The 23,208-nt window shown below is 45.0% G+C and overlaps 1 protein-coding gene and 1 long non-coding RNA gene across 4 annotated transcripts in view; one reads left to right on the top strand and one right to left on the bottom strand.

Moving 5' to 3' along the window:
- Positions 1 to 23,208, top strand: part of LOC105676573 (aminopeptidase N-like) — a 227,141-nt gene that overhangs the window by 94,160 nt on the left and 109,773 nt on the right. The window lies entirely within an intron of this gene.
- LOC105676576 (uncharacterized) overlaps positions 1 to 23,208 on the bottom strand; it is a 93,992-nt gene that overhangs the window by 14,947 nt on the left and 55,837 nt on the right. The window lies entirely within an intron of this gene.

Genomic DNA, 23,208 nt, shown 5'->3' with positions numbered 1-23,208 from the left:
GACAATATTTCATCAAGTACTTACATCCACTCCGGTCCTCCCATCATTCGACAATAAAAGTCGCGCATTAAGCCAATTACTTTCACCCGGATTTCTGACTGCACGTCCGCATCCTCGAGGGCAATCCCTCTCTCTCTCTCTCTCTCTCTCTTCCTCTTTCTCGCGCGCGCGCGCGCGCGCGCAGAGATACAGCATCGTTTCTACCCCGGTTACGCTGCGCCGGTCTGCGTGCCCGTCCGTGTATACGCGTGTATCTCCGCCCGCTCGCAAAATCGCGAAGAGCATAAATATCCGCGCCAAGTATCTCCTGGCATTATTACAAGCATGCCCGTGACACACGTGGCGCAGCAGACGAGTCCGCCGTCCGACATCGCGCGCGCGCTTGCATGTTACTCGAACTCGTACTTGAACTCTTATACGAGACACTGCTCTCGTCTCTCCGGGACTCCTTCCGAAGTGGGGATTATACTGCTGCCAAATTACAGTGCCTTGGCCACCCATAATGCGGCCACGGAGACGACTACGGTAATAATGTTGGTATTAACGGCGCGGTAACGTTCCCGACGACGAAATTATAGGTGTTAGGGGCGTGTTAATTTTTATGCTTATTGATTTTCATACTTTACCACCTACCACGGGGAACCCAAGGCTCCGGGGGTGTCGCGGGGCAATGGACTGACTATCCTCGTTATCAGTCACGGTGGATATTTTTTGTGGCGAAAGGTGACGTGGAGTGCGAAGCTCTAAATGTCCGTAGCTGGGTAGCGAATGGCCGGATGGCTATTCGGAATCGACGTTTAGGACAGACGAAAGCGTACGCACTTTTACGGTTATTGATCTCTGGGGTTTTATTACTCGGCTACGCTGAATAGAGGACGAGACGCGCTAACAAAAAAATGGATCTGGCGTACGATCAAGCCTAATCGTAAAATGAAATTTGTCGCTTTTCGAATATTCTTCGCTATTTATTTCCTTCTTAATGAGAAAGCGATATTCCGAACAATTTCACGACACGCAAAATACTTATGTTTTTACCGTTCACCCGTCTCGCATCGTCACGTTCGGTTTCTTTATGGTAATGTACTTCGGAACGCAGAAAATATATACGCAGAGATCGGGACGAAAAGCGTATCTTTATGCGTGCCAGTATTTTTGATTGTCCGAAGAGATTATTCGAACAATTCCTAATACAGAAGCTTTTGTATTTATGTGAAATTAAACGAAAGAAGCAATCGTCGATGTTTTCGTAAATGCGTTGCATTCGACTAAAAAAAAACAGTCGCAGTCGGGAGAAAGAGGCGAGATAATTCGCATGATATTTTTCATATCTTGTTTTCAAAGGCACATATGTTAGGCATGCTAATGAGCCAGGACTTCGTCATCGACTTCGGCAATTTCGAACGAGGCCCGGTCGAGGCGGAGGTCGAAAGGCGAAACGCGAGCGTCTTCGATGGGCTCATCGGTGGGTCGTAGGTCGGGGCCTCCGGGTCGAAGGTGATCACGAGGACGCTCATGCCCAATTCCGAGAGTATTCCTGGAATCGAGAGATATTTAATATACTGTCCGGTAAAGAAATGTACAAGGAGCTAACCCGCGTCCGCGTACAGGAGCGACCGAGACGGCGACGCTACCTCGAAGGAGGACGGAATCAGGACTCGAAGAGCGGCCAAGAGCAAGGGGGGGGGGAGGGGGGGAGCGAGGGCAAGGAGACGTCGCCAAGAGTTACAGGCCATCCACGTCACGCTCAAATATTTTGGCAAATTTATGCCCAATAAAAATTAACCAGACCCCTTCTCGTCCTGCGGTTTTGGTCCACCAGCGCCGCGCCACCATCAACCTCCGCCACCTTCTTGCGGCCGTTTAACGACAAGGTGGACCTCCGGTAGGTTCCTCCGTCCGTTGCGCGTTCCCGCGCATATTCGTATGTCCATACGTATGTCCGTCTGTCCGTCCGTCCGTCCGTCCGCCACGGGCGTGCAAAAGCGAGGTGATTTACCGCTGGATTTTCTTCCTCTTTTTTCTCCCTCCTACCGTCTGTTCTCGCTTGTCTCCTTCTTTTCCGCGCCGTCGTCCATCGCGTCCTCCTCGTCTCGGCCATCGAGTGTCCTTTTCGTGCCGCGCGAGGTCCACCGGTCAACGGCGCGCGATCTTTTTTTTTTTTTTTTCTTTTTTTCCGCGCTCGCTTCTTCGCGCCTTCGAAAGTCCGGCAGGGGCGCGCAAGCCAGAGAGGCCTTTTTTTTTTTTCATTCCGTACACGGTGTATACACGAGAATGTGTCGCCGGCGTAAATCAGTCAACGTCCTCAAGGATTAGACTTTACGGTACCCCCGGAGTCTGGATAACTTCTCGTGGTTGCAGGGATGAAGCAAGGTGCGCGAGAAGAACGCGAAAGTGCACTTCGCACTTTCAGCTTGTGCCTTGTATTTTTCAGAGTCACTATTTCTTTTAATTTTTTGAATGTTCGTTCATTCAATCACGTAAGAAATTAATTCCAAATCTCACTGTATTTCACTTACTTAGTCTAGTCTTTTTTTTAAATATATTTTTTAATAATAAGCCTTAAGACTTTTTTGCTGATTTGCATTGTGCTCACACGCTACTTTGAATCTTGCGGTAGCGAATTAGTATGCCGCGCAATGGGAGACTGCAATGCCGTAGTTGAAGAAGGCGGCGGTTAAGGTGGTTAAAGACTAACAACTGTGACGCGCCGCGACCGCGGACTCTCGCGCCGGGCACCGAGATCGAGCGCGTCGGCTTTCTCTGATTTCACGGACGCTAATTAGTCCAGGCGCGCTTTGCCACACGTCTAATCGTAAATTTATATGCCGCCCGTGGCATTCGCGGAAGGTCGCGCGGGGGCGTAACGTCGACGCCGAGGTACGCGCCGTGGTTTTTTGTTTTAAGTCAGTCGGAAGTCGCCGGAACACGTTTCCATATACGCCGACTCCGCGAATGGTGCGCTTATTTCTCGCGTAAAATGTTGTGGCCGTAGCAGAAACACACTTTTTTATCGTTCTGTTTATTCTCGAAAATAGAATAGAGAATAATAAGATTCATTTTGCCTGGAAATAATAATTTCTTATTTTAACATAATTTTCATAATTAATTAAAATAAAGAATACGTCAGAAAGTGAGAGAGAGAGAGAGAGTTGAGTAAAAAGATTATCAAAATTTTATATATGTAAAGTATAAAAAATATTAATATACATACATATAAAAATAATTATATTTTTATTTTATGTATGTATATAAAAATGTATATTCTTCTAGAACGTACAATCAAATTTTGTAAAATTTCCAAACTTTACTTGAGATATTTTTGTGATTTTTCCGATGCATTATCAATTAAGATAATGTGTTACGCGAATTCCAGCAATGTTTCCAAAAAGCTGCGGCAAATCGCTATAGAAACCATGCCGACACCTGCTGATGGGAATATCATCGGTAACAAATAAACAAAAGCGGTGCGGTACAAAAAATCGATTTGCGTCACCTGTCCCTTTCAGAGGGACGACGGTTCCCATAGTCGGTCGAAGTAATTTTGGAATCGTACATTGTCATTACCCTTTCTATGCGCACATGAGAATATCGATAGCTGGTAGTTGCGTTAATAACACGGCGGTATTTGTACCTGCAGTTTATCGTTACGAACCCCTTAAAGCGTTGCCACTTCCTGCCACGCATTTACGCGGTTAACCATTGACTTCTCGATTTACCGTTTACCTCCCGCGAATAGTAGCATGTAAAACAAGCTTGTTGAAAATTCGACGATAAAAGAAACTAAGAAAATAAGATATTTCAAGTGAATTTATTCGGAAACACATTGCGAGGAGCGTGATCGTTAATCTCGCGTCGTACGGCGTCCGGCGCGAAACGCCTTGTGTTCTCACGTAACGGCATAAATCTCCGTGTAAATCGGAGCGCGAAGATTCCCGAAAACGGAGCTCCGCGCCGTAATCGGAGGCGGATTACAGAAACAAGAGAGAGAAAAAAAAAAAAGGAAATCGAAGAAAAGAAGGATCACCGCGGCCCGATTTCTTCGCCTTTTTATCGCGGATGCGGCGCATGTCCGCCGGCTTATCTCCACTTGAGATCTTCCCGGGCGTATTAATTCACGGGCGGATGTTGGGCCGTGGATCTTCGCTCGACTGGCCTGCTCGCTCTCGGAACGAAACGTCTTGATTCCGCGCGCACGATCGCGAAGTTAATCGATCGACTTTAAATTGCATTCGGTAATCGCGCCGATACACTTTTCGGCGTGTTGCAACCCCGGGCCACATTTTCGTCAAATGCGCCCCGCGCGTATTTGGGACAGCGTTTTAGAGGGGTGGGAAGGGGGAACGGTTTCCTTGTTGAATCGCGACGACCGAAAGCGGCCTTTATCAAGTCCCGCCGCGGACGCCCCTCGGCTCTTGAGGCCCGCTCGCGGGCCTCATAAAATTCCCGCGTTATTTACTATGTTAATTGGCGCCCACGTCAAACACAAATTTATGCTAAAAGCTTAGATGTTATCGAATAGCCGAATGCGTTACGGCGCTGACAGGTCCTGCCTTCCACTGCCGGACGATCAGGCATTGGCCTCGAGATGCTTCGGGACGCGTGATAATGCTGATATCTATCTCTTCGGTCGCTTCTCCCACGTCTACGTGGACGTTTTTTTATTGAATTCCTACGATTATTCGTAACCTGCGGATTTCAAATATACTCGAAGTCGTGACTTTTTCGGAGTAAAATCTTGAAAAGTAAAGGCCGTGTAGCATTAAAGTGTGCGAAAAAGGAAGAAGAAGAATTTTTATATTATTAAAATTTAAATAAAAAGCTAATCTTTTTCTCTCTCTCATAAATAATAAGAAAGAAAAAGAACAAAATCGATACATACGTAATTGCTCCCTTCAATTCTTTCAAGATTGCAAAGGCTTTCATGAAAATTTTCTTGCGTGAGATGCGTAGTATTTTCTGAAATATTCTCAGAATTCAAAATTATTTGTTTCCAATGTGTAAACAGTTTCTTCCTGCGCTTCATATATCTGTCTAGAACATTTGCAGATTCACTGTTTTGTCTTGCAACGGAAGTAGTGCGAACACCGACCTTGTCACGTACAGGCTCTTTTACGGCTTTGTACGCAAAGTGTACTCCATGTGTTTTGCAGATACTTCAAAATCATGAAACTTGTTTCGTGTTATCCTATCGATTCCCTTCTTTATCCAACGGAAGACCTTTCGTCGAAGTCTCGATGGTCGAATGTTCGCCATACGGACGGACCGACATTTTTTTGTCATATGTTCCGAAATGTGCGTTCAGTATCGCACGTTCACGAGATTTCACTGCTATTCATCTCGTTTGTCGCGGCCTCCATAGCAGTTTTTGGTTTCTTAACGTCCGACAGGTGATTTACACGCGAGGATTTACAGCTCGCGAGATTTTACGAAAGGTTCTGACTCTCATCGAAACTGGCGTGGTGCGTGGTGCGTCGCGAGTCCGTGGTGAGGCGGTTTGCGCTTTACGAGAACGAAAAATTGTTTTTTACGAGCTACGAGCGCGACGACGAGTGCTGTAGAGCTTTCGAGATGTGATTGGAGTTGGCGTGCAGTATAAAATGTGCGATTGTTACGCCGAGAAGTGAAATAATAATAACAGAGAAAAACTTTAGCGACCAACAAACTTAAAAGTTCAGTTTTAGCTCCTTGAAACATAATATTACAAAGATATCAGAATCTCTCTAGAAATAAAAGATGTCTAGCAGATGTTAGACAATAATTGTTGTTTTAAAAAATAATTTATTTTCTACTGATCTCACATATGAAAAAATTATTTCGTCAAGCTCTGTATCTTTCAACTGTTACTAATATTCTTTCCTAAAAATTTCCATGATTCGTGGAACGATGTGATTCGAGAGACCGATCCGATACAATTCGGAAAGCTCGCAAAGTCCGTTTGCAGCTTCTTCCTCGAAGCGAGGAAACGACGTGGGCGTTTATGTCGTTGCTTTTATTATCGCAATGGGCGCCGTCTGGTACTATGGCCGACGCGATCGCGTCTTTACAAGCGAGATCATTCTCGTTTACGGCCGAATTTTGATTCGCTTTTTGTGGAGGAATTCTGGAAACGCAAGCGACATAAATGTCGGTCCCCGAAAAATCCAGGTCCACAAGCGCATCCGGCCGGTCTTGATATCTTTTTGAGATTAAGTTGTTGGCTCCAAGCTGACGTTAAGAAGCCTTATACGCGGTACGTCCGATTGTTTAGTACCTCACATAATTTTCGAATTTTCACGAGCTGTCAGGGCAAAATTTACATTGCGTTACATAAAGATTTTTGTTGATTTTTTTTAAAAATAATTTATCAGCCATCAATAAATAAGTCGAAGATGTGTGCGAATTACCAAGTTCTCGAGTTCTTAGATATGTTTTTCTAGAACTTTTATTTGAAATAATTCATCTTTACGTATTTATACAAATTTATTTGTACTGAATTCATTCAGTGCAATAACACAATGATTTTATAATTACTGTAGATTTTATAATTGCGGATCTCTCAGGTTAAGCAAGCCTTATTGGGAAAAGGACGAGGCAGTCGCAGGATTTGCAACAAACATCGCAACATTCAGCATCGAGCGTTGAATCAGTTGTATTGTAGAAAGCGAAACGGAGAGCGCATCGGGTTGCTAAGGTTTTTCCGCCGTAATTTATGCTCGATAATGAATCTACACTTCGCAGATAGCACGGGGTCAGGTGTTAATGTCGGTGCGTGTGTGGTGCGCGAGCGCGGCGCCGCGTGGGACTCGTGGCACATTGGGCCCACCCGCGCTCTCGGTCTCTCGCGCGATTCAGCGATGCTCAGTCATAGCGAGTTGCTCTAAAACTAACAAGTGTTCGAGTAACAAGTGAAAACTTACAAGCACTCCTGAATGTGATATAATGACAGAATATGCCATGAATGTATGTGTTGTTTATCGAGTAAATAAAATTGAAATCAAGATTAAGTCTTGCATTTTTAAGGCTGTACGAGCAGTTTTGTCGCACGATGTGTTGTCGAAGTGAAAACAAATTCGCGGCGCTTACGAAACTCACGACCAACGGAATCGATGAATTGTGGGTTACGTGCGCAAGATGCATATGTGGGAGAGACAGTCCCGGGAGAGCTCGTCCTGCACTTTCTCCCCGTCGTTTCCCTGAATTCGATGCACGTCTAACTTTCCTCCGGACATCAATTGTAATCTTGATTACGTTCTGCGACGTATCGTGTACAATAATAATTTTAGACAGTTTATTATACGACATGTATGTATGATGTTGGAAGACAAAAATTCTTCTCGTCCTCTTTTTCTAAATTAAAGTGACGCGCATATCTAGTTTGAAATACGTGCATAATTTACGCGCGTACATTTGCACGATAGGTTGAGAACCGCCTGACGGGCGCGTCCTTAAACAATGTCTACATTAAGCCTAGTTAGGCGAGACGGCGTTTCGCGCGGCAACGAGACGCGGCAGACACGTCGCCGTCGAGAGTCGTTTAAAGGCATTAAACGCTCGCTCGCCCGTGGAAACACCCCGGCATCGGCAGTTGGCCGCGGTATTCAACCAGCGTATCCGCATATACCCGGCAACGTATTCGCGATTCACGGTGTATAAAGCACGTGGTTACGAGCGTCGTCGCACAATCGCGCGAGCAGGCTCCGCCGATCGGGCCCCCGCGCCGTGTGGCATGGGGCTATTAAGATATTTGAATAATATTAACATGGAGATTTGCGCGCGCGAAAGAGAGAGAGAGAGAACCGTAGTGTCGATAACGGCAAAGGGCCCTGCTCGTGCAAGGGCCCGCAGGACCTCGGGCGATACCGCGTGAGCGTTTTAGTATTCGGCGCGTCGATAAAATGGCCTCACGAGATGATGATGCTGTTAGCTGTATCGAAAGCAGACGCGATGTACAGGTGTTGTCGTTGATAGTGACTGCATTTTTATGGATGCTAATGTTCCCGCGCTGAATGTACTTGCGAGAATCGCACAAAACTAATCTCATGCGAGGCTGTTAAAATTTTAAGAACTGTCATTGCCAATAATGAATGTTCCCGCGTCGCATTTATCGGTAACGCAAAATCATACGTCTCTTTTATAGCGCTAAAAAGGTGGAAAAATTTAAAGTTGAAAAAAATTGCAGGAAGAATTATCGCTGTCTAAGGATTAAAGGAAAATAATTGCGCAACGTAGCGAGTGACTCAACAGGTATCGCAACCTTGGCAGCGCGAAAGGTGCAATTTTGCAGCGCCGCTAGAAGATGACGTCTCGTATTTCCGATGCATGCAGCCGGCGAAATAGAGCACGTGCTAAACTGTACCCGGTGGCAGTTGTTATACGCGGAATTACACTGTGTTTATTGGCCGTGGCTCACGTATACCGCGCGCTCCGCAGCGCTTATCGCGGCTGCGATGCATCTTTCTGCATGGTGCGCCAATGAAATCACACGGTGACCTCATTCACTGAGTCAATACTTTCGATGTGCTCTACGATCGGTCCGGCCGAGGAGGTTCCGCGAACACGAGCGTGGTGATTTCGCCGTCGAAGAACGTGTTCGGTAATGTAAACCAACTCCCGCGCGCACATGTTCGCCTAACACGCGAGACTCCGTGGGCTCGTAGACGCAAAACTTTCGGCCGATTCGGCCGGGCTAATTATTTCCAAGCCGATTGACCGGAACCGCGCGGAGACACGCAGCCGGCGAAATGTATTTTCGGCGCGTTTCACCTACTTCGAGGTGGGGGCCTCGTGCATGCCTCGTGTAATTCTGGTGGCTCATTAATGCAGGTGCATGCACGTAAGCCGAAGTGTATCAAAATGTGCAGCATGTGTGTCGCAGGGATTAAACGATGACTGGATGTGGGTCTGAGCGAGACAAACACATGAGTTTTACGGTCGTTTTGTCAGCGGCTACCGGTTTTCTGTGTTATTCCCTTTTTCTACATTCACTTCCACGTATATGGTAGCGATGTTTTACAGCATAAATAAATCTAACATCGAACGCGATAGTTCTCGAGTTAAAATTATATCGAGTCAGATTGTCGAGATAAGATTTAAGACGCAAGAGAAAAAGTAGTTCGCGATTAAACAGCACCGCGTACAACCTAAATGTTAAGATTCCGGTTCATTAATGATACTGAAATGTAACGTCGCACGCATGAGATCCGCCGATGTGTGCGTAAGAGGGCCCGAAACATGTGACGGCAAGCTTTTGGGGCCCCCCCGGGGTTCTTTTTTCGCATGGTTTACGCTGAAGCACGTATCACACCAAGGACGCGCCGAAGGTGATCGTGCCGCATATATCGAGTGGTTACCACGTTGAAAAGGAAAAAAAAAAAAAAAAAAAAAAAAACAACAACGGCGACAGTGGAGTTAAGACGGAGTTAAAGTGCACGGATGAGACTTAACGGCACCGTGCGCCCATACCTTGTTCCGATAATATCCGCGAGAACAATTTCTTATCCTACATCTTCAATCTTAACGTCTCTGTCCGTGCACGGGTCGTGTATCAAATTGCGCCGCACGATTATCGCCGCGCCGCCGCCGCGACGCTGGCCCGTGTATGTATAATTTTGCAACGCCGGCGATTGGCTTAGGATTTGAATAATCGCGTCATGTTTCCGCCGCGCCGTTACTGATCGCGGCGATTATTGTCATTATGATAACCACGCGGATCTCAGTCGATTTAAGCTTCTCGTCCTGAAAATATATATGCGGTAAGCCGTTAATTTGTATAACATTTTGTAGCCAGTCGTCGGCTTCTATTTCTGTTTTATCCGACAGATTATTTATTTTGAATTCCTGTAATTTTATTTTATTTTCTGTAATTCAAGTTTTTTGCCTTTTTCACGTCAATATTTTAAATAAATTGATTGTTAAATTTCAAGGCATTTATACTTCTTGTTAATTTGATTGTAAAATGTACAAACTACACTGGGAATGGTGCAGTATGTATGAAACTCGACACTGAATGTGAACAAAAATATCGATATAATATTAAATTTAAATGCAACGTGTACACACGTGAGCGAGGAAAGAATTGATTTTCCATTCGCGCCGAAATTGCCGAACGACTCGCGCCTTTAAGCGCATTTTAATTCAATCATTACGCGGTGAGTCGCGCAGGGTCACGGCGCAGGGGTCAATCGTATGCTAATTGCCAGCCAAAAGCGAGCGAGGCCGCGCGCGCGAGGAGGCAGCAGGAACGACGAGCGCGCGTACCCGTGCCGAGGACGATCGAAGTACCCGTGGCTCCGGCAAGGTCTTTGAACCTGCGCCGTCGACCCCGTAATGCACCGTTGTCGTTGAATTGTTCTGCATAAATTTATGATGGGCGAATGTGAGATGCGCGCGAACGCACGCACCGCAGGACGAAGACGAATCGTCCTGGTGAGCCGAGGGGGTCCACTTCGCGCGCGCGCGCGCGAGCCACGCCTCCGGTCGACGTTAATTACCGCCGATTCGAGCACGCGGAATGCTTTCTGTGTCAAGAAAGATCGAACATCGATCTTTCTGATTCTTCTTCGCGAAATTCTACTTTATACAGGATGTTAATGAAGCCGTGGAACGAGTATTTTTCACATCGTTGTGGTCTAAATTTATATTTTTGCTTACAATTAGACTAGAAATTATTAACATTAGATTCGTGATTGTAATTTTTGTCTTGCAGAATAGATATTAATAAGAATTTAAAACAAAGGATTATTGAACATTGCTCAACAATAAGACCTTTAATTGCGTTAAAAAAGAAAAACTACATTTTCAAAACGTGTTCGTCGGATTATAGAAAGTTGCAGACAATGAAGTTTTTTGAACACAACATCAATCATCTGAGTACAACATGTATAGTATTTTTACACGTTTCCTAACATAGAAATGTTAGGGAACGTGTAACATGTCATAAAATTGCCATATATTGTGACCTGCAAGATTACCCTTCTAATGGCTGTTTCCGGTTAGTGGTTTTCGGTTACTGTTTTTCTTTTTGAGTTTCCTCTTTCCCAGTTTTCGCAAAACATTTTTAACACATTTTTTCCCCCAAAATGCAACGTTTGGATATAACTTAACGTTATTATGTCTATATAGTTTTGAATATTTTAGAATCTGAAAATAGAATTTTTTTGCAATACTTACAACTACAAGCAGAGTAGCAAAATCTATCTTATTTTTTAAAGTTGTTACAATCTTATAAATGCAATTGGAAAAATTTTGAGAATAAACTTGACGATGACATTTCTTTACATCATACATGTAGCATTATCAAGTTTTAATTATGTCGTGAATAAGATTCGCAACTTTGTTTCACGCGCGAACAATAGCTGAATAGTGTTTATTGGTCACAGGATGTGATACCGACGCATTAGCATTGCAGATTATACACAGGTGATGGTACGCTCGTTTTTAATAATACATTAAAGATATTAACATAATGTGAATTGCATTGTACTTTGAGACGCGAATAAACGCCCCTTAAGCGACTTATTGCAATTCTTATCTATAGCCATCGGAAAATAACGAAATTGAAATAAATAGCTAACAGCACTGACTATCACGTTGTAAATAGTCGGTGCATACTGACGCGAGGAATAGATTAATGTGCTGCAAAAAGACGAAATCTCCAAGCCAAAAAATTTAGCATTTTTCTGGAATTATTGATCTATCCTTGAAGAAATTACAATATATCATATACAGACAAGAAACTTTTAATTTTGTTTGTGTGTTTGAAAGAGAGAGAAATTAAAATTTCATGAAGACATAAAAAATACTGTATATAAAATATTTTACAAATGACAATCTCTTAATTATAACGATAAATCTTTTGAAGAATTTGAAATCTATTGTTTCTCAACAAAAATGTCGCATTATTATGGCAATTTTTTACACTACATATTTTTTAATTAAGTTTAATATTAAAATGTTAGACAGAATACCAACAAGAGAATATGATTTTATTTATGCTCTTGCTTAGCTTGCAAAAGGTCTGTTTTGTAATAATTACTTATAACAAAAAAAAGTTAGGGTTTCGATATTTTCTGTTAACTGTATAGACTGATTTTACGATTTTGAAAGTTTCTCAGTTTTCTTCCACATGTGCGACAGGCGTACGTATGAATGAAAGCTTGTATACTTTCATCAAGGCGGGTCTTTCGCGGAAGGACAAGATAACAATTCGGAACACCGAGGGGAGTCTTTCGATGTGTACCATGTTTTGGAAACGTGTTGGTAAAGAAAATGAGAATTATAGAGTGACATGTGGCGACAAGCTGCGTCGACCGGTAGCAGGTGAGTTTTGCGCGAGGCACGATGGGAATGTTGCGGGCAACCTGTCCACAAATCGTCAGCGGACCGACCCCCGATGGCCTACGCATTGTTGGCCGTTGCTATACTTGCGGATAGGAAGTGCACCGACGTGCACACACACGCGCAACACACCGATAACGAATCGGCACTATCGCGATAGCGCCGACGCTCTGTCAATTATGAATATCGATAGTTCCGCTGCCTACACCTGCCGCGGCGAGTTCCCGTGTGACTTTTGGACGAACGGGCAAGTGAACAGTGACATTGTAAATGTGTGCTTTTTTATTTTTTAGACCGTCATTTGATCATCCAGAAAATAGAGAAAGTATCGACTTTTGAAATTAGAAAGTTTTTAAAGAAGCGTAGAATGTTGGTTTCGACAAAATCAAAAGTTTCTATTTCTTTCAGATAGATCGCTGTAATATTCTTCAGTCGGATGCAGGTGTATTAATACAGGTAGACTAATGTTATTTTCAAGTCAACATCAAGAAATTTCAGGTAGATTCCACAATCGAAACATACTTTCACCTTTGTTTTTTTCATCCATGTTCCCTTTTTTGCCACTGCTTTCATTTAAAAAAAACATGATTTGCCCTTCTTATCTGAAAATTACAGAGATTTCGCCGACGATGACAGAGTTCATTATTAATGCTATTTCACTATTACTTTTCTCGTCCTTCGAATTTCGGTCGTGTAGCGGTATCGCGTCGTAACACGAGTATCTCCGTCGATCTTCACGGATTATTGCGGCTTGTTTGGTTCTCTTTCTCTCTCTCTCTCTCTCGTGTCACGTCGAACAAATGTACGGCGCCTACGCTTGGCGCCAGTCCGAGAAGAAAGTGCGATCGGGGTCGCAGAGAGGAGTCAAGTCTTTAAATGATTGCCGTGCTCGTTTACATCAGCGCGTCGCCCGAAATGCGGGTGAGATCCGGGGCGTCGCGATGCCCTCCTCCCGGAAGCGATCGCGAAGGCACGGGACGGCTACGTAACAACGAAAAGAAAAATCGAACCGTGTCGTCATTTAGCATTACGTTCCCGCCGTGAAAGACGCGTGAAAGTCGACGACAATGCTTTAATCCTTCGCGTGCTTTACCGTGCACGGGATGATCGCGGGCGCGTTGTTGTCGATATCCTCGAGGAAGGAGGAGGAGGAGATGTCGTAATGAGATGTTTTCGTTTTCGCGCGTATTGCCTTCTTCAGTGTCGAATAAGCGGACTGCAATCTGGCAGCGCACGTCCCTGACAGATCGTGAATGTGCGAGCGATTTCTTCCTCCGCGAGGAATATATATTGCACATCCTTGCAGAGAAGTGTGAGTAAAAGCAACTCATCCGATGGACACGTTACCGGTAGAAGTGTTCGAGAGCCGTAAATAAGCATCGATTTCACAAGATCGTCTCCGAATCGGCGTAACCCTATCCGAAAATACGACCGCCGTTAATAACCCAAGTTTTCATTCCGTCGACTCGTAAAGCACGCTCTTAACATACAAAGTGGCGATATATGTTGTATACCTGGCGTCTTTATAGGACTACGCATTCGCGTAAATAAGCGCTTACGATCGACAGAATGCACTTCGGTGTGTCGCATTCTGCATACGACAGTGTACGTGCATCCTTGCGAGCCCGTCCGCGTACGGTCCCATTCGACGTTCAAGGATTGTTTTAATTGAGCGATTAAACGCACCGTCGTAAAAATTCTCGCGGTTGCAGCTGCGTCGTCCGTTCCCTCCGCGCGCAACCGCGAATAGTCGGCCGTAGAATTGCGTCCCGCTAAAAACCAGAGCCATGAAACCCGAGCGCGGCTTCCGCGATGTCCACGGTGCGTTCGTACGCGCGCGTGGCAGGTGCATAGCCCACATATTCGGCGCAAAAACTGGTAACTCAACCGCACACGCCACCCTGCAGCGCCCGTCCTCGACGAAATATACGCCCGATGCACCTGACGGAAGGAAAAAGGTAGTGTACGCCGACGTAATCATTCGCGAGCAATCAATGCTGCAGTCAATATCCTGTGAGATGCAAGCGTATCTTTTGTTTTTAAATATGATCCACTCTTAAAAAGGCATGTAAATTTTCATTGTTGTCACTTTTTAACAATTCTGATTGACTATCTCGATGCGCGCTGCGTGTTCATCGTGCTATCGAACGATTATTATTGCGAAAGTTGCACACTTTGAGTTCATATTTTAAGAAAGTTAGTAGCGTATTTCATTAAAAAAAAAAAACGACGTAGGTTCTTTTGCTTAAACGGTTTCATTAATTTTTACACATAATTTACATGCTTTGCGGTTAGTGCAAGTATTTTTTTGAGTTTTATAAAAAATATTCAAAGTGTTTTTTTTAATCTCGATAAATTTTCAAATTCTTCGTTTAAATCTTTTCTGGACTCTGTCGAAGACGCAATTCCACTAGTTTAATATAAAGTGTTACTAGTGTTTCTAGTTTAATAAAATTACTTAGTCCATTTCTCTATCACGAAACCCACAACAATTTTTATTTTTAATTATATAACTATTTTTTTTAATATTTGCTTTAAAGATAAATAAAAGTTTCTTGAGTAATTATTTGTTAAATATAGATTATTTTACGTAATAAATCTGCTACGTCATTTTGTGATTTAGATTAGTAGTTTATTGCATTTAAAAGAGAAATCCATTTTGTTTTAAGACATAAGCGATATAATAATCTCGGGCGGTAAAAAAAAGGTGCTGCATTGTTGTGTCGGAATATTGGAGATATCGATGGCTTCCCGCACCTGCTGCACCTTGTGACCAAGGTCCGGTGACCTCACTTCCTTCCTACTCGGCTAGACCCCCAAGTCTCCGCCGATTAAGTCCCGCTGGGCCGTCACCTGCGGATCGACTGCTTCCTTGCACCCTTTTTCCGGGGCGCGTTTAGAAACCCCGCTCGAGCGAGGCGCGCGTGCATTTCTTATCGTAGGTACCCCCACGGTGTCGTCACACCTCGACGGATCGCTTCCAGAACAGGTGACGTCGTGGTTTTCGTGTTACGGAAGCGGATGTACAGGCGAACGGCCTACGTCACGATCAAACGAGTTTTTAGTTGGCGGCGGTGCAGTTTTTTACTCGTGACACTCATAATTCCCGTGTTGTACAAGTAAATTTAATCGATTCGGCGATAGAAAATAATTCTCGCAGGACAAAATTCGCAGATCGGGATGTTAGAAGAGCAATGAAACTTAGCGCGAGGTCGTACCGTATACTTAGGTATCGTACGCACAATGTTAAAAGTGTTAAACGCCGGCACAAAGAGTCGTCAGCGTAAGCGCTGTGACTTTCTCTTCAGCTCAAATCCACCGTGAAATTGTCGCGAGAGTCGCGACGGCTGAAGAGAGTCATTACTGGGTGTAATGTTTGACGGAAGATTGGTTTCTCACGTCGCAGCGGAGAGAGAATTCCCTCAGGCCCTCGGAGGAAAGAGGGATAAATGGAGTACACGGCGCCGTTCGAGCCGCCGGCTCATCCGAGTGCCCGGGCACGCGCTTCACCGACACGCATACACGCGTCTCCCCGCACGCGTGACGCATTCTGCGTGCGTACATACATATGTACGCGGGGAACGACGTGATGTGTATACGGCAGATTATATCATCAATGTCGTTACCGCATTACGCCTCTTTCGCCCGGAGGGACGGGCCGCGCGGAAGAAACTCACTAATATCTCGGCCGGCGACAACGCTGTGTAGAACACTGCATGCGTGCGTGTGCATACGTGCTCCCGCGGCTATTTTCTGGATTTCTTGCCTTCGACACGGCCGTCGAGCGACGCTCTCAATGGAGTGGCCACGTGGTGCGGCCGTAACAGCGCGCGCTATTACGAAGAGAACGCGCGTACCTGCATTATCAATTGAATTGTGTACCGCTATTGAATAGATCCGCGATAATAATGTTACACGGTGTTTTACTACCGCGCTGCTATGAGTGAACGAGTAATCTATCCCTTTTATCGCGCTGCGTGAGAAAAATAATTCAAGGGTTCGGTGCAATACTCGGCGCGATTTAATTTTTCTCACCTAATTTCCTCAAAAGATGTTGAAGAAGGAATTGTATTATTGTTTCTGTGAATTTTTTCAATATTGTATATCGCACTAAATACTAAGAGTACATATAAATAATCTCAGAATTATTATATATAAATATAGCATTTATAAAGCAAAAAAAAAAGAAAATCGAGATGAGTCATCGCCCACCCCGGATCTTCACAAATCGGAAGATAATCGGCTCGTCAAGTTTTCTCGTCCATGCTTCTTGTCGTCATCCGCTTAAAGAAATCTTTGTTTCTACGCCGGCTGTTTTTATGCGACGGCAATGATTATTTCGTAACGCCGACTGATGGCGCGGCCGCCGCAAGGATTATTTATTGCCTATGCGAGCGGCGCGATTGCCGGAATCCTCGATATTGTAATCCGCCTCGAATCGTCAGAGCAGAGACGTCGCTGTGCAGCACGACGAATGCTTGTCTTATTACTTTTCACGAATTTTATATAAATTACGGCGTGCAGTTTCGCCCGCCGAGATAAAACTGCGTATATTTTCGCGTAGTTTCAAATCGAAACAACGGCGAGCTATTTGAATACGTGATCTCGCACGCTCGAATGTACTAATCGGCTTTGATAATATTCTCTTCTGAACCGTACGCTTGCACTTTCGCGGCAAAGATCATTGGGCGAGTGCGGCCACGAAAAGAGAGAGAGAGAGAGAGAGAGAGAGAATTGCTTACGGCGCGATCGCGAAGAATAATGATCGACAATTTCTCTTAAATTATTAACGTTTCTTTGTTATTACTGTTAATAGATTTGAACCGCAAGTTGAAAAATGCTTAAGACATTTTATAGAACACGTGATAAAATTAATATGTCAGTGTTGAAATATTGTTATTACAATGCGTGTCGTAATCACATTTAGACATGCAATGGGAAATAAAAATAATATTCACAAAAGCCCGTTAACGAGATCCTAGCGCTATTACAGATTATTCTCCATTACGGCCAACGTGTTAAGAGCGAGATTGCCGATCGGTGAATACCTCTCTCTCTCTCTCTACGTCTTCGAAATAGCTCTATCGAACGGCGAGCAAGGGTCACGCGGGTTGTAACCCTTCGCGAAGGACCGGATTGAACCCGTTGGCTACCAGGCGATCGACCACGCCTCATCACTTTGCTCGCTACTGAGGCAAACCGGAGAAAGCCGATAAAAGTCAAGTAAAGAGGAGGTGGTGCTCGCTGCGATCGTCATCATCATTATAATCATAATCATCATCGTCATCGTCGTTATTTTTATCATTATCGTTATACCGCTTTAATATTCGCGATCACACAAGGTTACTTCGCTGCCGCGATCTTTTATAAATCCTCACTGAGAGTATTGTGAAAATTGTTTTTCGCGCGGCGGGACCTTGCGTCTCCATTAAGTCAATAAATTATTCGTTAAGCGAGGGGAGAACGCCGATAAAATTGTATCGTAAAGTCGATGACGCTCTCGTCGATGCGGCGCATGAAATTTCAATAAAATTCGCGCTTAATCACGATCGACGCGGGATGGCGTGCAACGTGACGCGCCGTAAAATTTCGACAGGCACGGCGAATCGCGCCGAGTATATTAGTCGTATCCGCACGTCGACCGTACAGGTGTAAAGGATGCGCGCAGGTAAGATCATCGCCTCGCGCCTTAAGAAACAGGATTCTGGAGTGGCCTCGAGAGAGGAGAGGCGAGATCGTCGAATCATCGTTCGCGCCACCCACGTCAAAAGGGACGTCGAGGATGACGATCGCGAGGAGAGTGCTCGAAACGATCCTACCAATCGAGCCCGAGGCCGCCGCGGGCGATGGGCGCAGTCGGGCCACGTTTCGAGAAAATGAAGTGCCTTCGAGAGAGAGGCCCAACAGCACGAGCGACAGCAGGCACTCGTGCGGCGTGCCTTCGTTCCGCCGCGGTGCGCATTGTCGCGGGGGCCCCGAGTTTGCGGCGTGGCACGAAACGAGTCCGCCGAGTCACGGCGCACAATGCGCCGCACGCGCCTTAATTAAACTTATTTAATTATCCCCGCTGCCGCGACCGTGACCTCTCGCCGTCTCCTTAGCGGCGCGTTAGCGTTATCTTCTCCACGCGCCGCGCCGGGAAACTTCACGCCGGCTGGTCACAAGCCCGCGCCAAGTGACGGCGATAAATCCAATTGTGGATATGAAAATGTTGCTAGAAATTTAATCCGGATTTATACGCGAATCGCTGTTGGAATTATCCTCGAATAATTATGGACGAAGATTATGCGATCCGGCAAAACGGTACTATTAAATTTTTCAGAGAACGTGCCGCGCTTGTCAGAACCGTAAATGAGATAGATTTCTTCAGCGATTCCATCTCCCGCGATTGTCTCTGCGATCCGAGTGGAATAATTAAGCAGGAGAATGTCCGATATTCCGGCGAGAGCTCCGCGATTTATCGCGATCGATGGGACGAATCAATTTCGAAAACGCTCGGGTTTGCGAAAACGGGGCGTCGTGACCGACCCCACCCGCGATATTGCCGAACCAAATGACCGCAACGTTTGGAAATTATCCATCGGCTGAAGTAGCAGTTTACGCCCGTCTTAAATTGCAGGTACGGCCCGGGCGATTACGTAGTTTCGCCTGCAAACGGCGAAATGCAGATTCCTATTTTTTTCCCCCCTCCCTCTTTTTTCGACCGTCTCTTGCGCTAATGCTATCGGTCGGCTTGCGACATCTCGTTTAAGAAACAAACACAGGCTCGAAGACACCGCCGAGCAGCGCTTCGTGCAGTTTCGCTCGATCTAATTAATGGTTTTTCTCGAGTTCGCGAAGGGATTTCTCTGGCACTTTCCCGTGGACGTAAAACGAGTTAACGGGATCCGTTCGATCGCGGGAGAAACAAATAAGATTGATTCGGCCGATCAAGTGCGCGGCAGTTTTCTCGCAACGAGATGCAAGTTCAAACCGATTACGGCCGCACGATTACGCGGCTTTTTTTCACCGACACCTCTTCGAGTGCATCAACCCGTCGCTCTTCTTCCTCCCTCCCTCGCGCGCAACCGGCCTCCTTTCTCCTCTTTTCTCTCATCCACCCCCACGATAGGCAGCGTAATAGCTCACTTCGTTCACTGTTACTGTTATGCAAGATATAATAGGGTAATAATGGCACGGTCCTAGCCTCTCTCCAGGTCGGTAACGCAGGGTGGAGCCAGTCACGATCAGAAAACTGACGTAAGCATCTCGTTCGTTCCTCCTCGGCTTGTTCTTCTTCCTGCGGCTCCGTCTCGTTCTCGCCGGCGAGGCAACGGTCGAGGAAGAGAGAGAAGGAGAGGGAGAGGGAGATAGAGACCGCGCTCGCCTCGAAATGCTCGAGCGCGGGGAACGAGCCCGCAGCGAAACGCTGCTCGACTTCCGCGCTGATTACTTGAAAATTGTGGAGGGCACTCTGCGCTATATAATATTGGAGGAGGAAGCGGTAGAGATTGTTGTGAACCTGCGAGGGATGCCTGTGCATGTTTTGCGAGGCATTCCCCGACGAATGCACGAGAGACGTAGTTGTTTCCTAGCGGCGTGCGCAACGTTGCGCTCGTTACAGCGATTCCCCCTCCCCCCTCCCGAGTCCAATTCTCGATACACAGCTCGGTCTAAAAGAGGCTTTGTAATAAAAGCATCGATGCTTTATCATTATAACTGCGCAGCGGGTAAAATGATTCTCGAGCCAGATGGGGAGATAATATTGTACGGCTTATAATACATATCACATATATCATTTTTGTGTTTAAAATTCAATAATGTGACGAATTTTACAGTAACAAAATAATTGTATCGATAGAATATGTGTCTCTTAGTTTGTCACCGATTTGAATATAATTCGAATTTTTCTTTTAACACACTAATTAATAATAATGTCAGTTTAAACATGTCATTTCCCAAAAAAAATGACGAGAGAAGGTTGAAAGGGGTTTGATTTTATTCTCACAAATCAGCCAATGACACTAATGACAGATCGATGTCACAGATCACGCAATGAAGGTTTGTGCGGGTCTGACATGACCCGGCGGTCATGTGCGTGATGAAGCGGTACCGGTAAGCGACAGCGGACCGTGAACCCGGACGGGGCCACGAAGAAATTAGGCAGGGCCGCGCGAAAGGGGACCGAATCAATGGGTCATTAGAGAGAAAATGACGCGGAATTAATTATCGCTCGTGTAAACGACGAACGAGGAATTCGCCGTCGGTTATTAATCGCGCCGACTGCCTCTAACGGTTCGCGCGCGCGTCTTTTCCGCTTGAGAGGTATTCCGTGTCTGACTTGTATATATCTCTCTCTCTCTCTCTCTCTCTCTCTCTCTCTTCTCGTGTGCGTCAATGAAACGCGCGGCGGGATACATTGTCGTGTACAGCGGTTCTAAAGTGGAATCGTAGATCTGTTCCCGATCTGTCGTGGGCGACTTTTCGTGCCTATCGCGTGTCCGAGCGTGCGAGGGATAGTCCGAGATACCGCGAGGAATTCGAATTCATTCTGCTTCTCCCACCTGTAACGGACTAAACTTGGTCGCGATATATCACGGATAATCGATTTATATAGACTCTCCGAATTTTTCGTAGAATTCAGCTCAGTCGCTGCCGATGCTGCTGTGAGACCTTCTCTCCGAAGACACTTCTCTTTTTCTCGTAGCGAGCTATTCTGCTTTTTTGTCATCACAGTCCCTTTTCTCTCTGTAGCACTTTGTGGATTTGAGTGACGAGTAAAGATGAACGCGTTGCGCGGGGCACAATGGGACCTGTCATCGCGCTCGGTGTTCGTGCGGACACGTACTCTCGATGCTCTTCGCGCTCGTTAGTTTCTAAAACGAGCTTCAGCGGAGCGAGCTGTGACCCTAGCGGAAAAAAGTCGATCGCACGATCGATCCGCCTCGCGTTATGGCTATCATCACGATCCAATGGAGATCTCCGCGGAGGATGGTCTTTTTTCCTTCTCGTGATAAGTTGATTATTCTTGCTCGTATAGAGATTTCCGTGGCTGTTTAAATAAAAATAATTTGAATGTGGAATAATAGCTTACATTAATAGTATAAAATGAAAAATGAATTAGTAATAAAATTAATTCCATCGCTTAAAAGCTTTATGAATTTAACAGATTTAGTTTATTGAAAATGTAATGTAAGCAGTAAGCAATGTGTCAAACAATTGATATATCATTGTTCGGGATATTCTTCACATTCTTATTCATTCCATAATCTTGGTAAATGGTGTATAATATTAATCGTGATATATCTTTGTGATCCTAGATCACACTTCCTGTGCCACCCCGAGAGATCCGCGCGGATTAAAATCAGTGTCACCTGACCTGTCGTCGAACGCCGGAAGAGGAAGCCGTCCCGTCGAAAAGGGCTCTCCTTGTCATTCATCCGCGAACATGTGTGCGTCACGCTATTAAAACTACGCACCGTGTGTGAATTCGAGAAGGAAATGTGTGTGGAGGAGCGTATCATGTGTATGAAACTTCGGCTGAATTATTTAACGATTTAAAGCAGAAAATTTATGATCAAGAATCTTAACGAATACGCGTGACATTTCGTGGAATATTTTCTACCAACAATATTCGAAATTTTTTAAAATAATGAACATATGGAAAAATATTAAAGCATAGTTGGTGAAAAAAACTAGCAAAAAATTATACATTTTTTTTAAGGTAACGAAATAAATCTTAAATTCCAAAAGTAAAAAAATATTCATTGCCAAATCAATTTCCTCGGAAGATGTCGATGAATCTTTCCAACATTCTCTTAAAAAACAGACAAGAATCCTTGAAGACATGATCGGTTGGGATTCTGCCCACGGCTGGATCGCGCCCAATTAACGGACTCGCGGACTTCCACCGTCAGTCAGTGCGTTGAAAACGATAATAAGTATTACGAGAAGTGCTCCGATGACTAATGCAGTCGGGCCGATAGAAAAAGAAGAAGAAACGTAGGGACAAAGGTAGTGCATATTCTACGCCATGTTTCTTTTTTTTTTCCATTCATCCCTCTTCGTTTTTCTTCTCTCCTCTTATATTTCCGTAGCAACGTCTTCCGACTTTATTCCCTTCGCATGTCTGCCATGCGCATTGCCCGTTGATCCTCCCTCGGGATTCAACAGGTGGTGGCGTTGCCTAGTCGTCTACGGTTGTCCCACACATCATGCCCACGTAATCGTGCGCACATGGGTGTATCCAATAGGCGGTGCGTGTAGGAAGTACTCTGACCCTTCATCCGTTTCACGGTCCCTCCATATGCATTCGTACGTGATCTTTCGAACCTAGCAGGTTCCTCGGAGAACTTTCCTTTTACTTTTTTAACCGGCGTCCTTCCGTTATAATTTAAGAGTGTGAAATACTTCGTATGTAACAATCTAATAAATCTTTTTAAAATTGTAAGATGTAATTTTTTAAAATTGACAAATCTCCGCGCAATTCTCAGAGTTTGTTACATATATATCTTTGCAAGTGAGCGCTTTAATTGATTGTCTAGAATGTTATATCATTTAATTCTTTTTCTACAGTCAATTTCAACGATCTATCTTCGACGTCTGCTACTCATAAGAAGTTAATGACGTTTTGTATGGCCAACGGCTCGGTTTGAATAATAAATAAGACTTAAAGAAATATTTGCCTTCACGATGTTTTACTTCGGGCTGATGCCTAACGAGGTGGCCGTCCACAAGTCACCCCTGCGCTCGATAAATCGCGTTAGCGCGAACATAAGTTTTAATAAAGCTCCTCTCGCATGCGCGACGTTCGGCGCGATCGACGTCCGGCGAATTTATAATATTGACATGGCAGCTGCCCACGCAGCAGCCCGGAGCGGAATTCGATGGAGGAATGAAATTCAAGAGAGAGAG

The sequence above is a fragment of the Linepithema humile genome, chromosome 3, assembly GCF_040581485.1.
Source record: "Linepithema humile isolate Giens D197 chromosome 3, Lhum_UNIL_v1.0, whole genome shotgun sequence".
Lineage (NCBI taxonomy): Eukaryota > Metazoa > Arthropoda > Insecta > Hymenoptera > Formicidae > Linepithema > Linepithema humile.
Note: the sequence above shows the minus strand (reverse complement) of the source record. Positions and strands in the feature narration are given on the sequence as shown.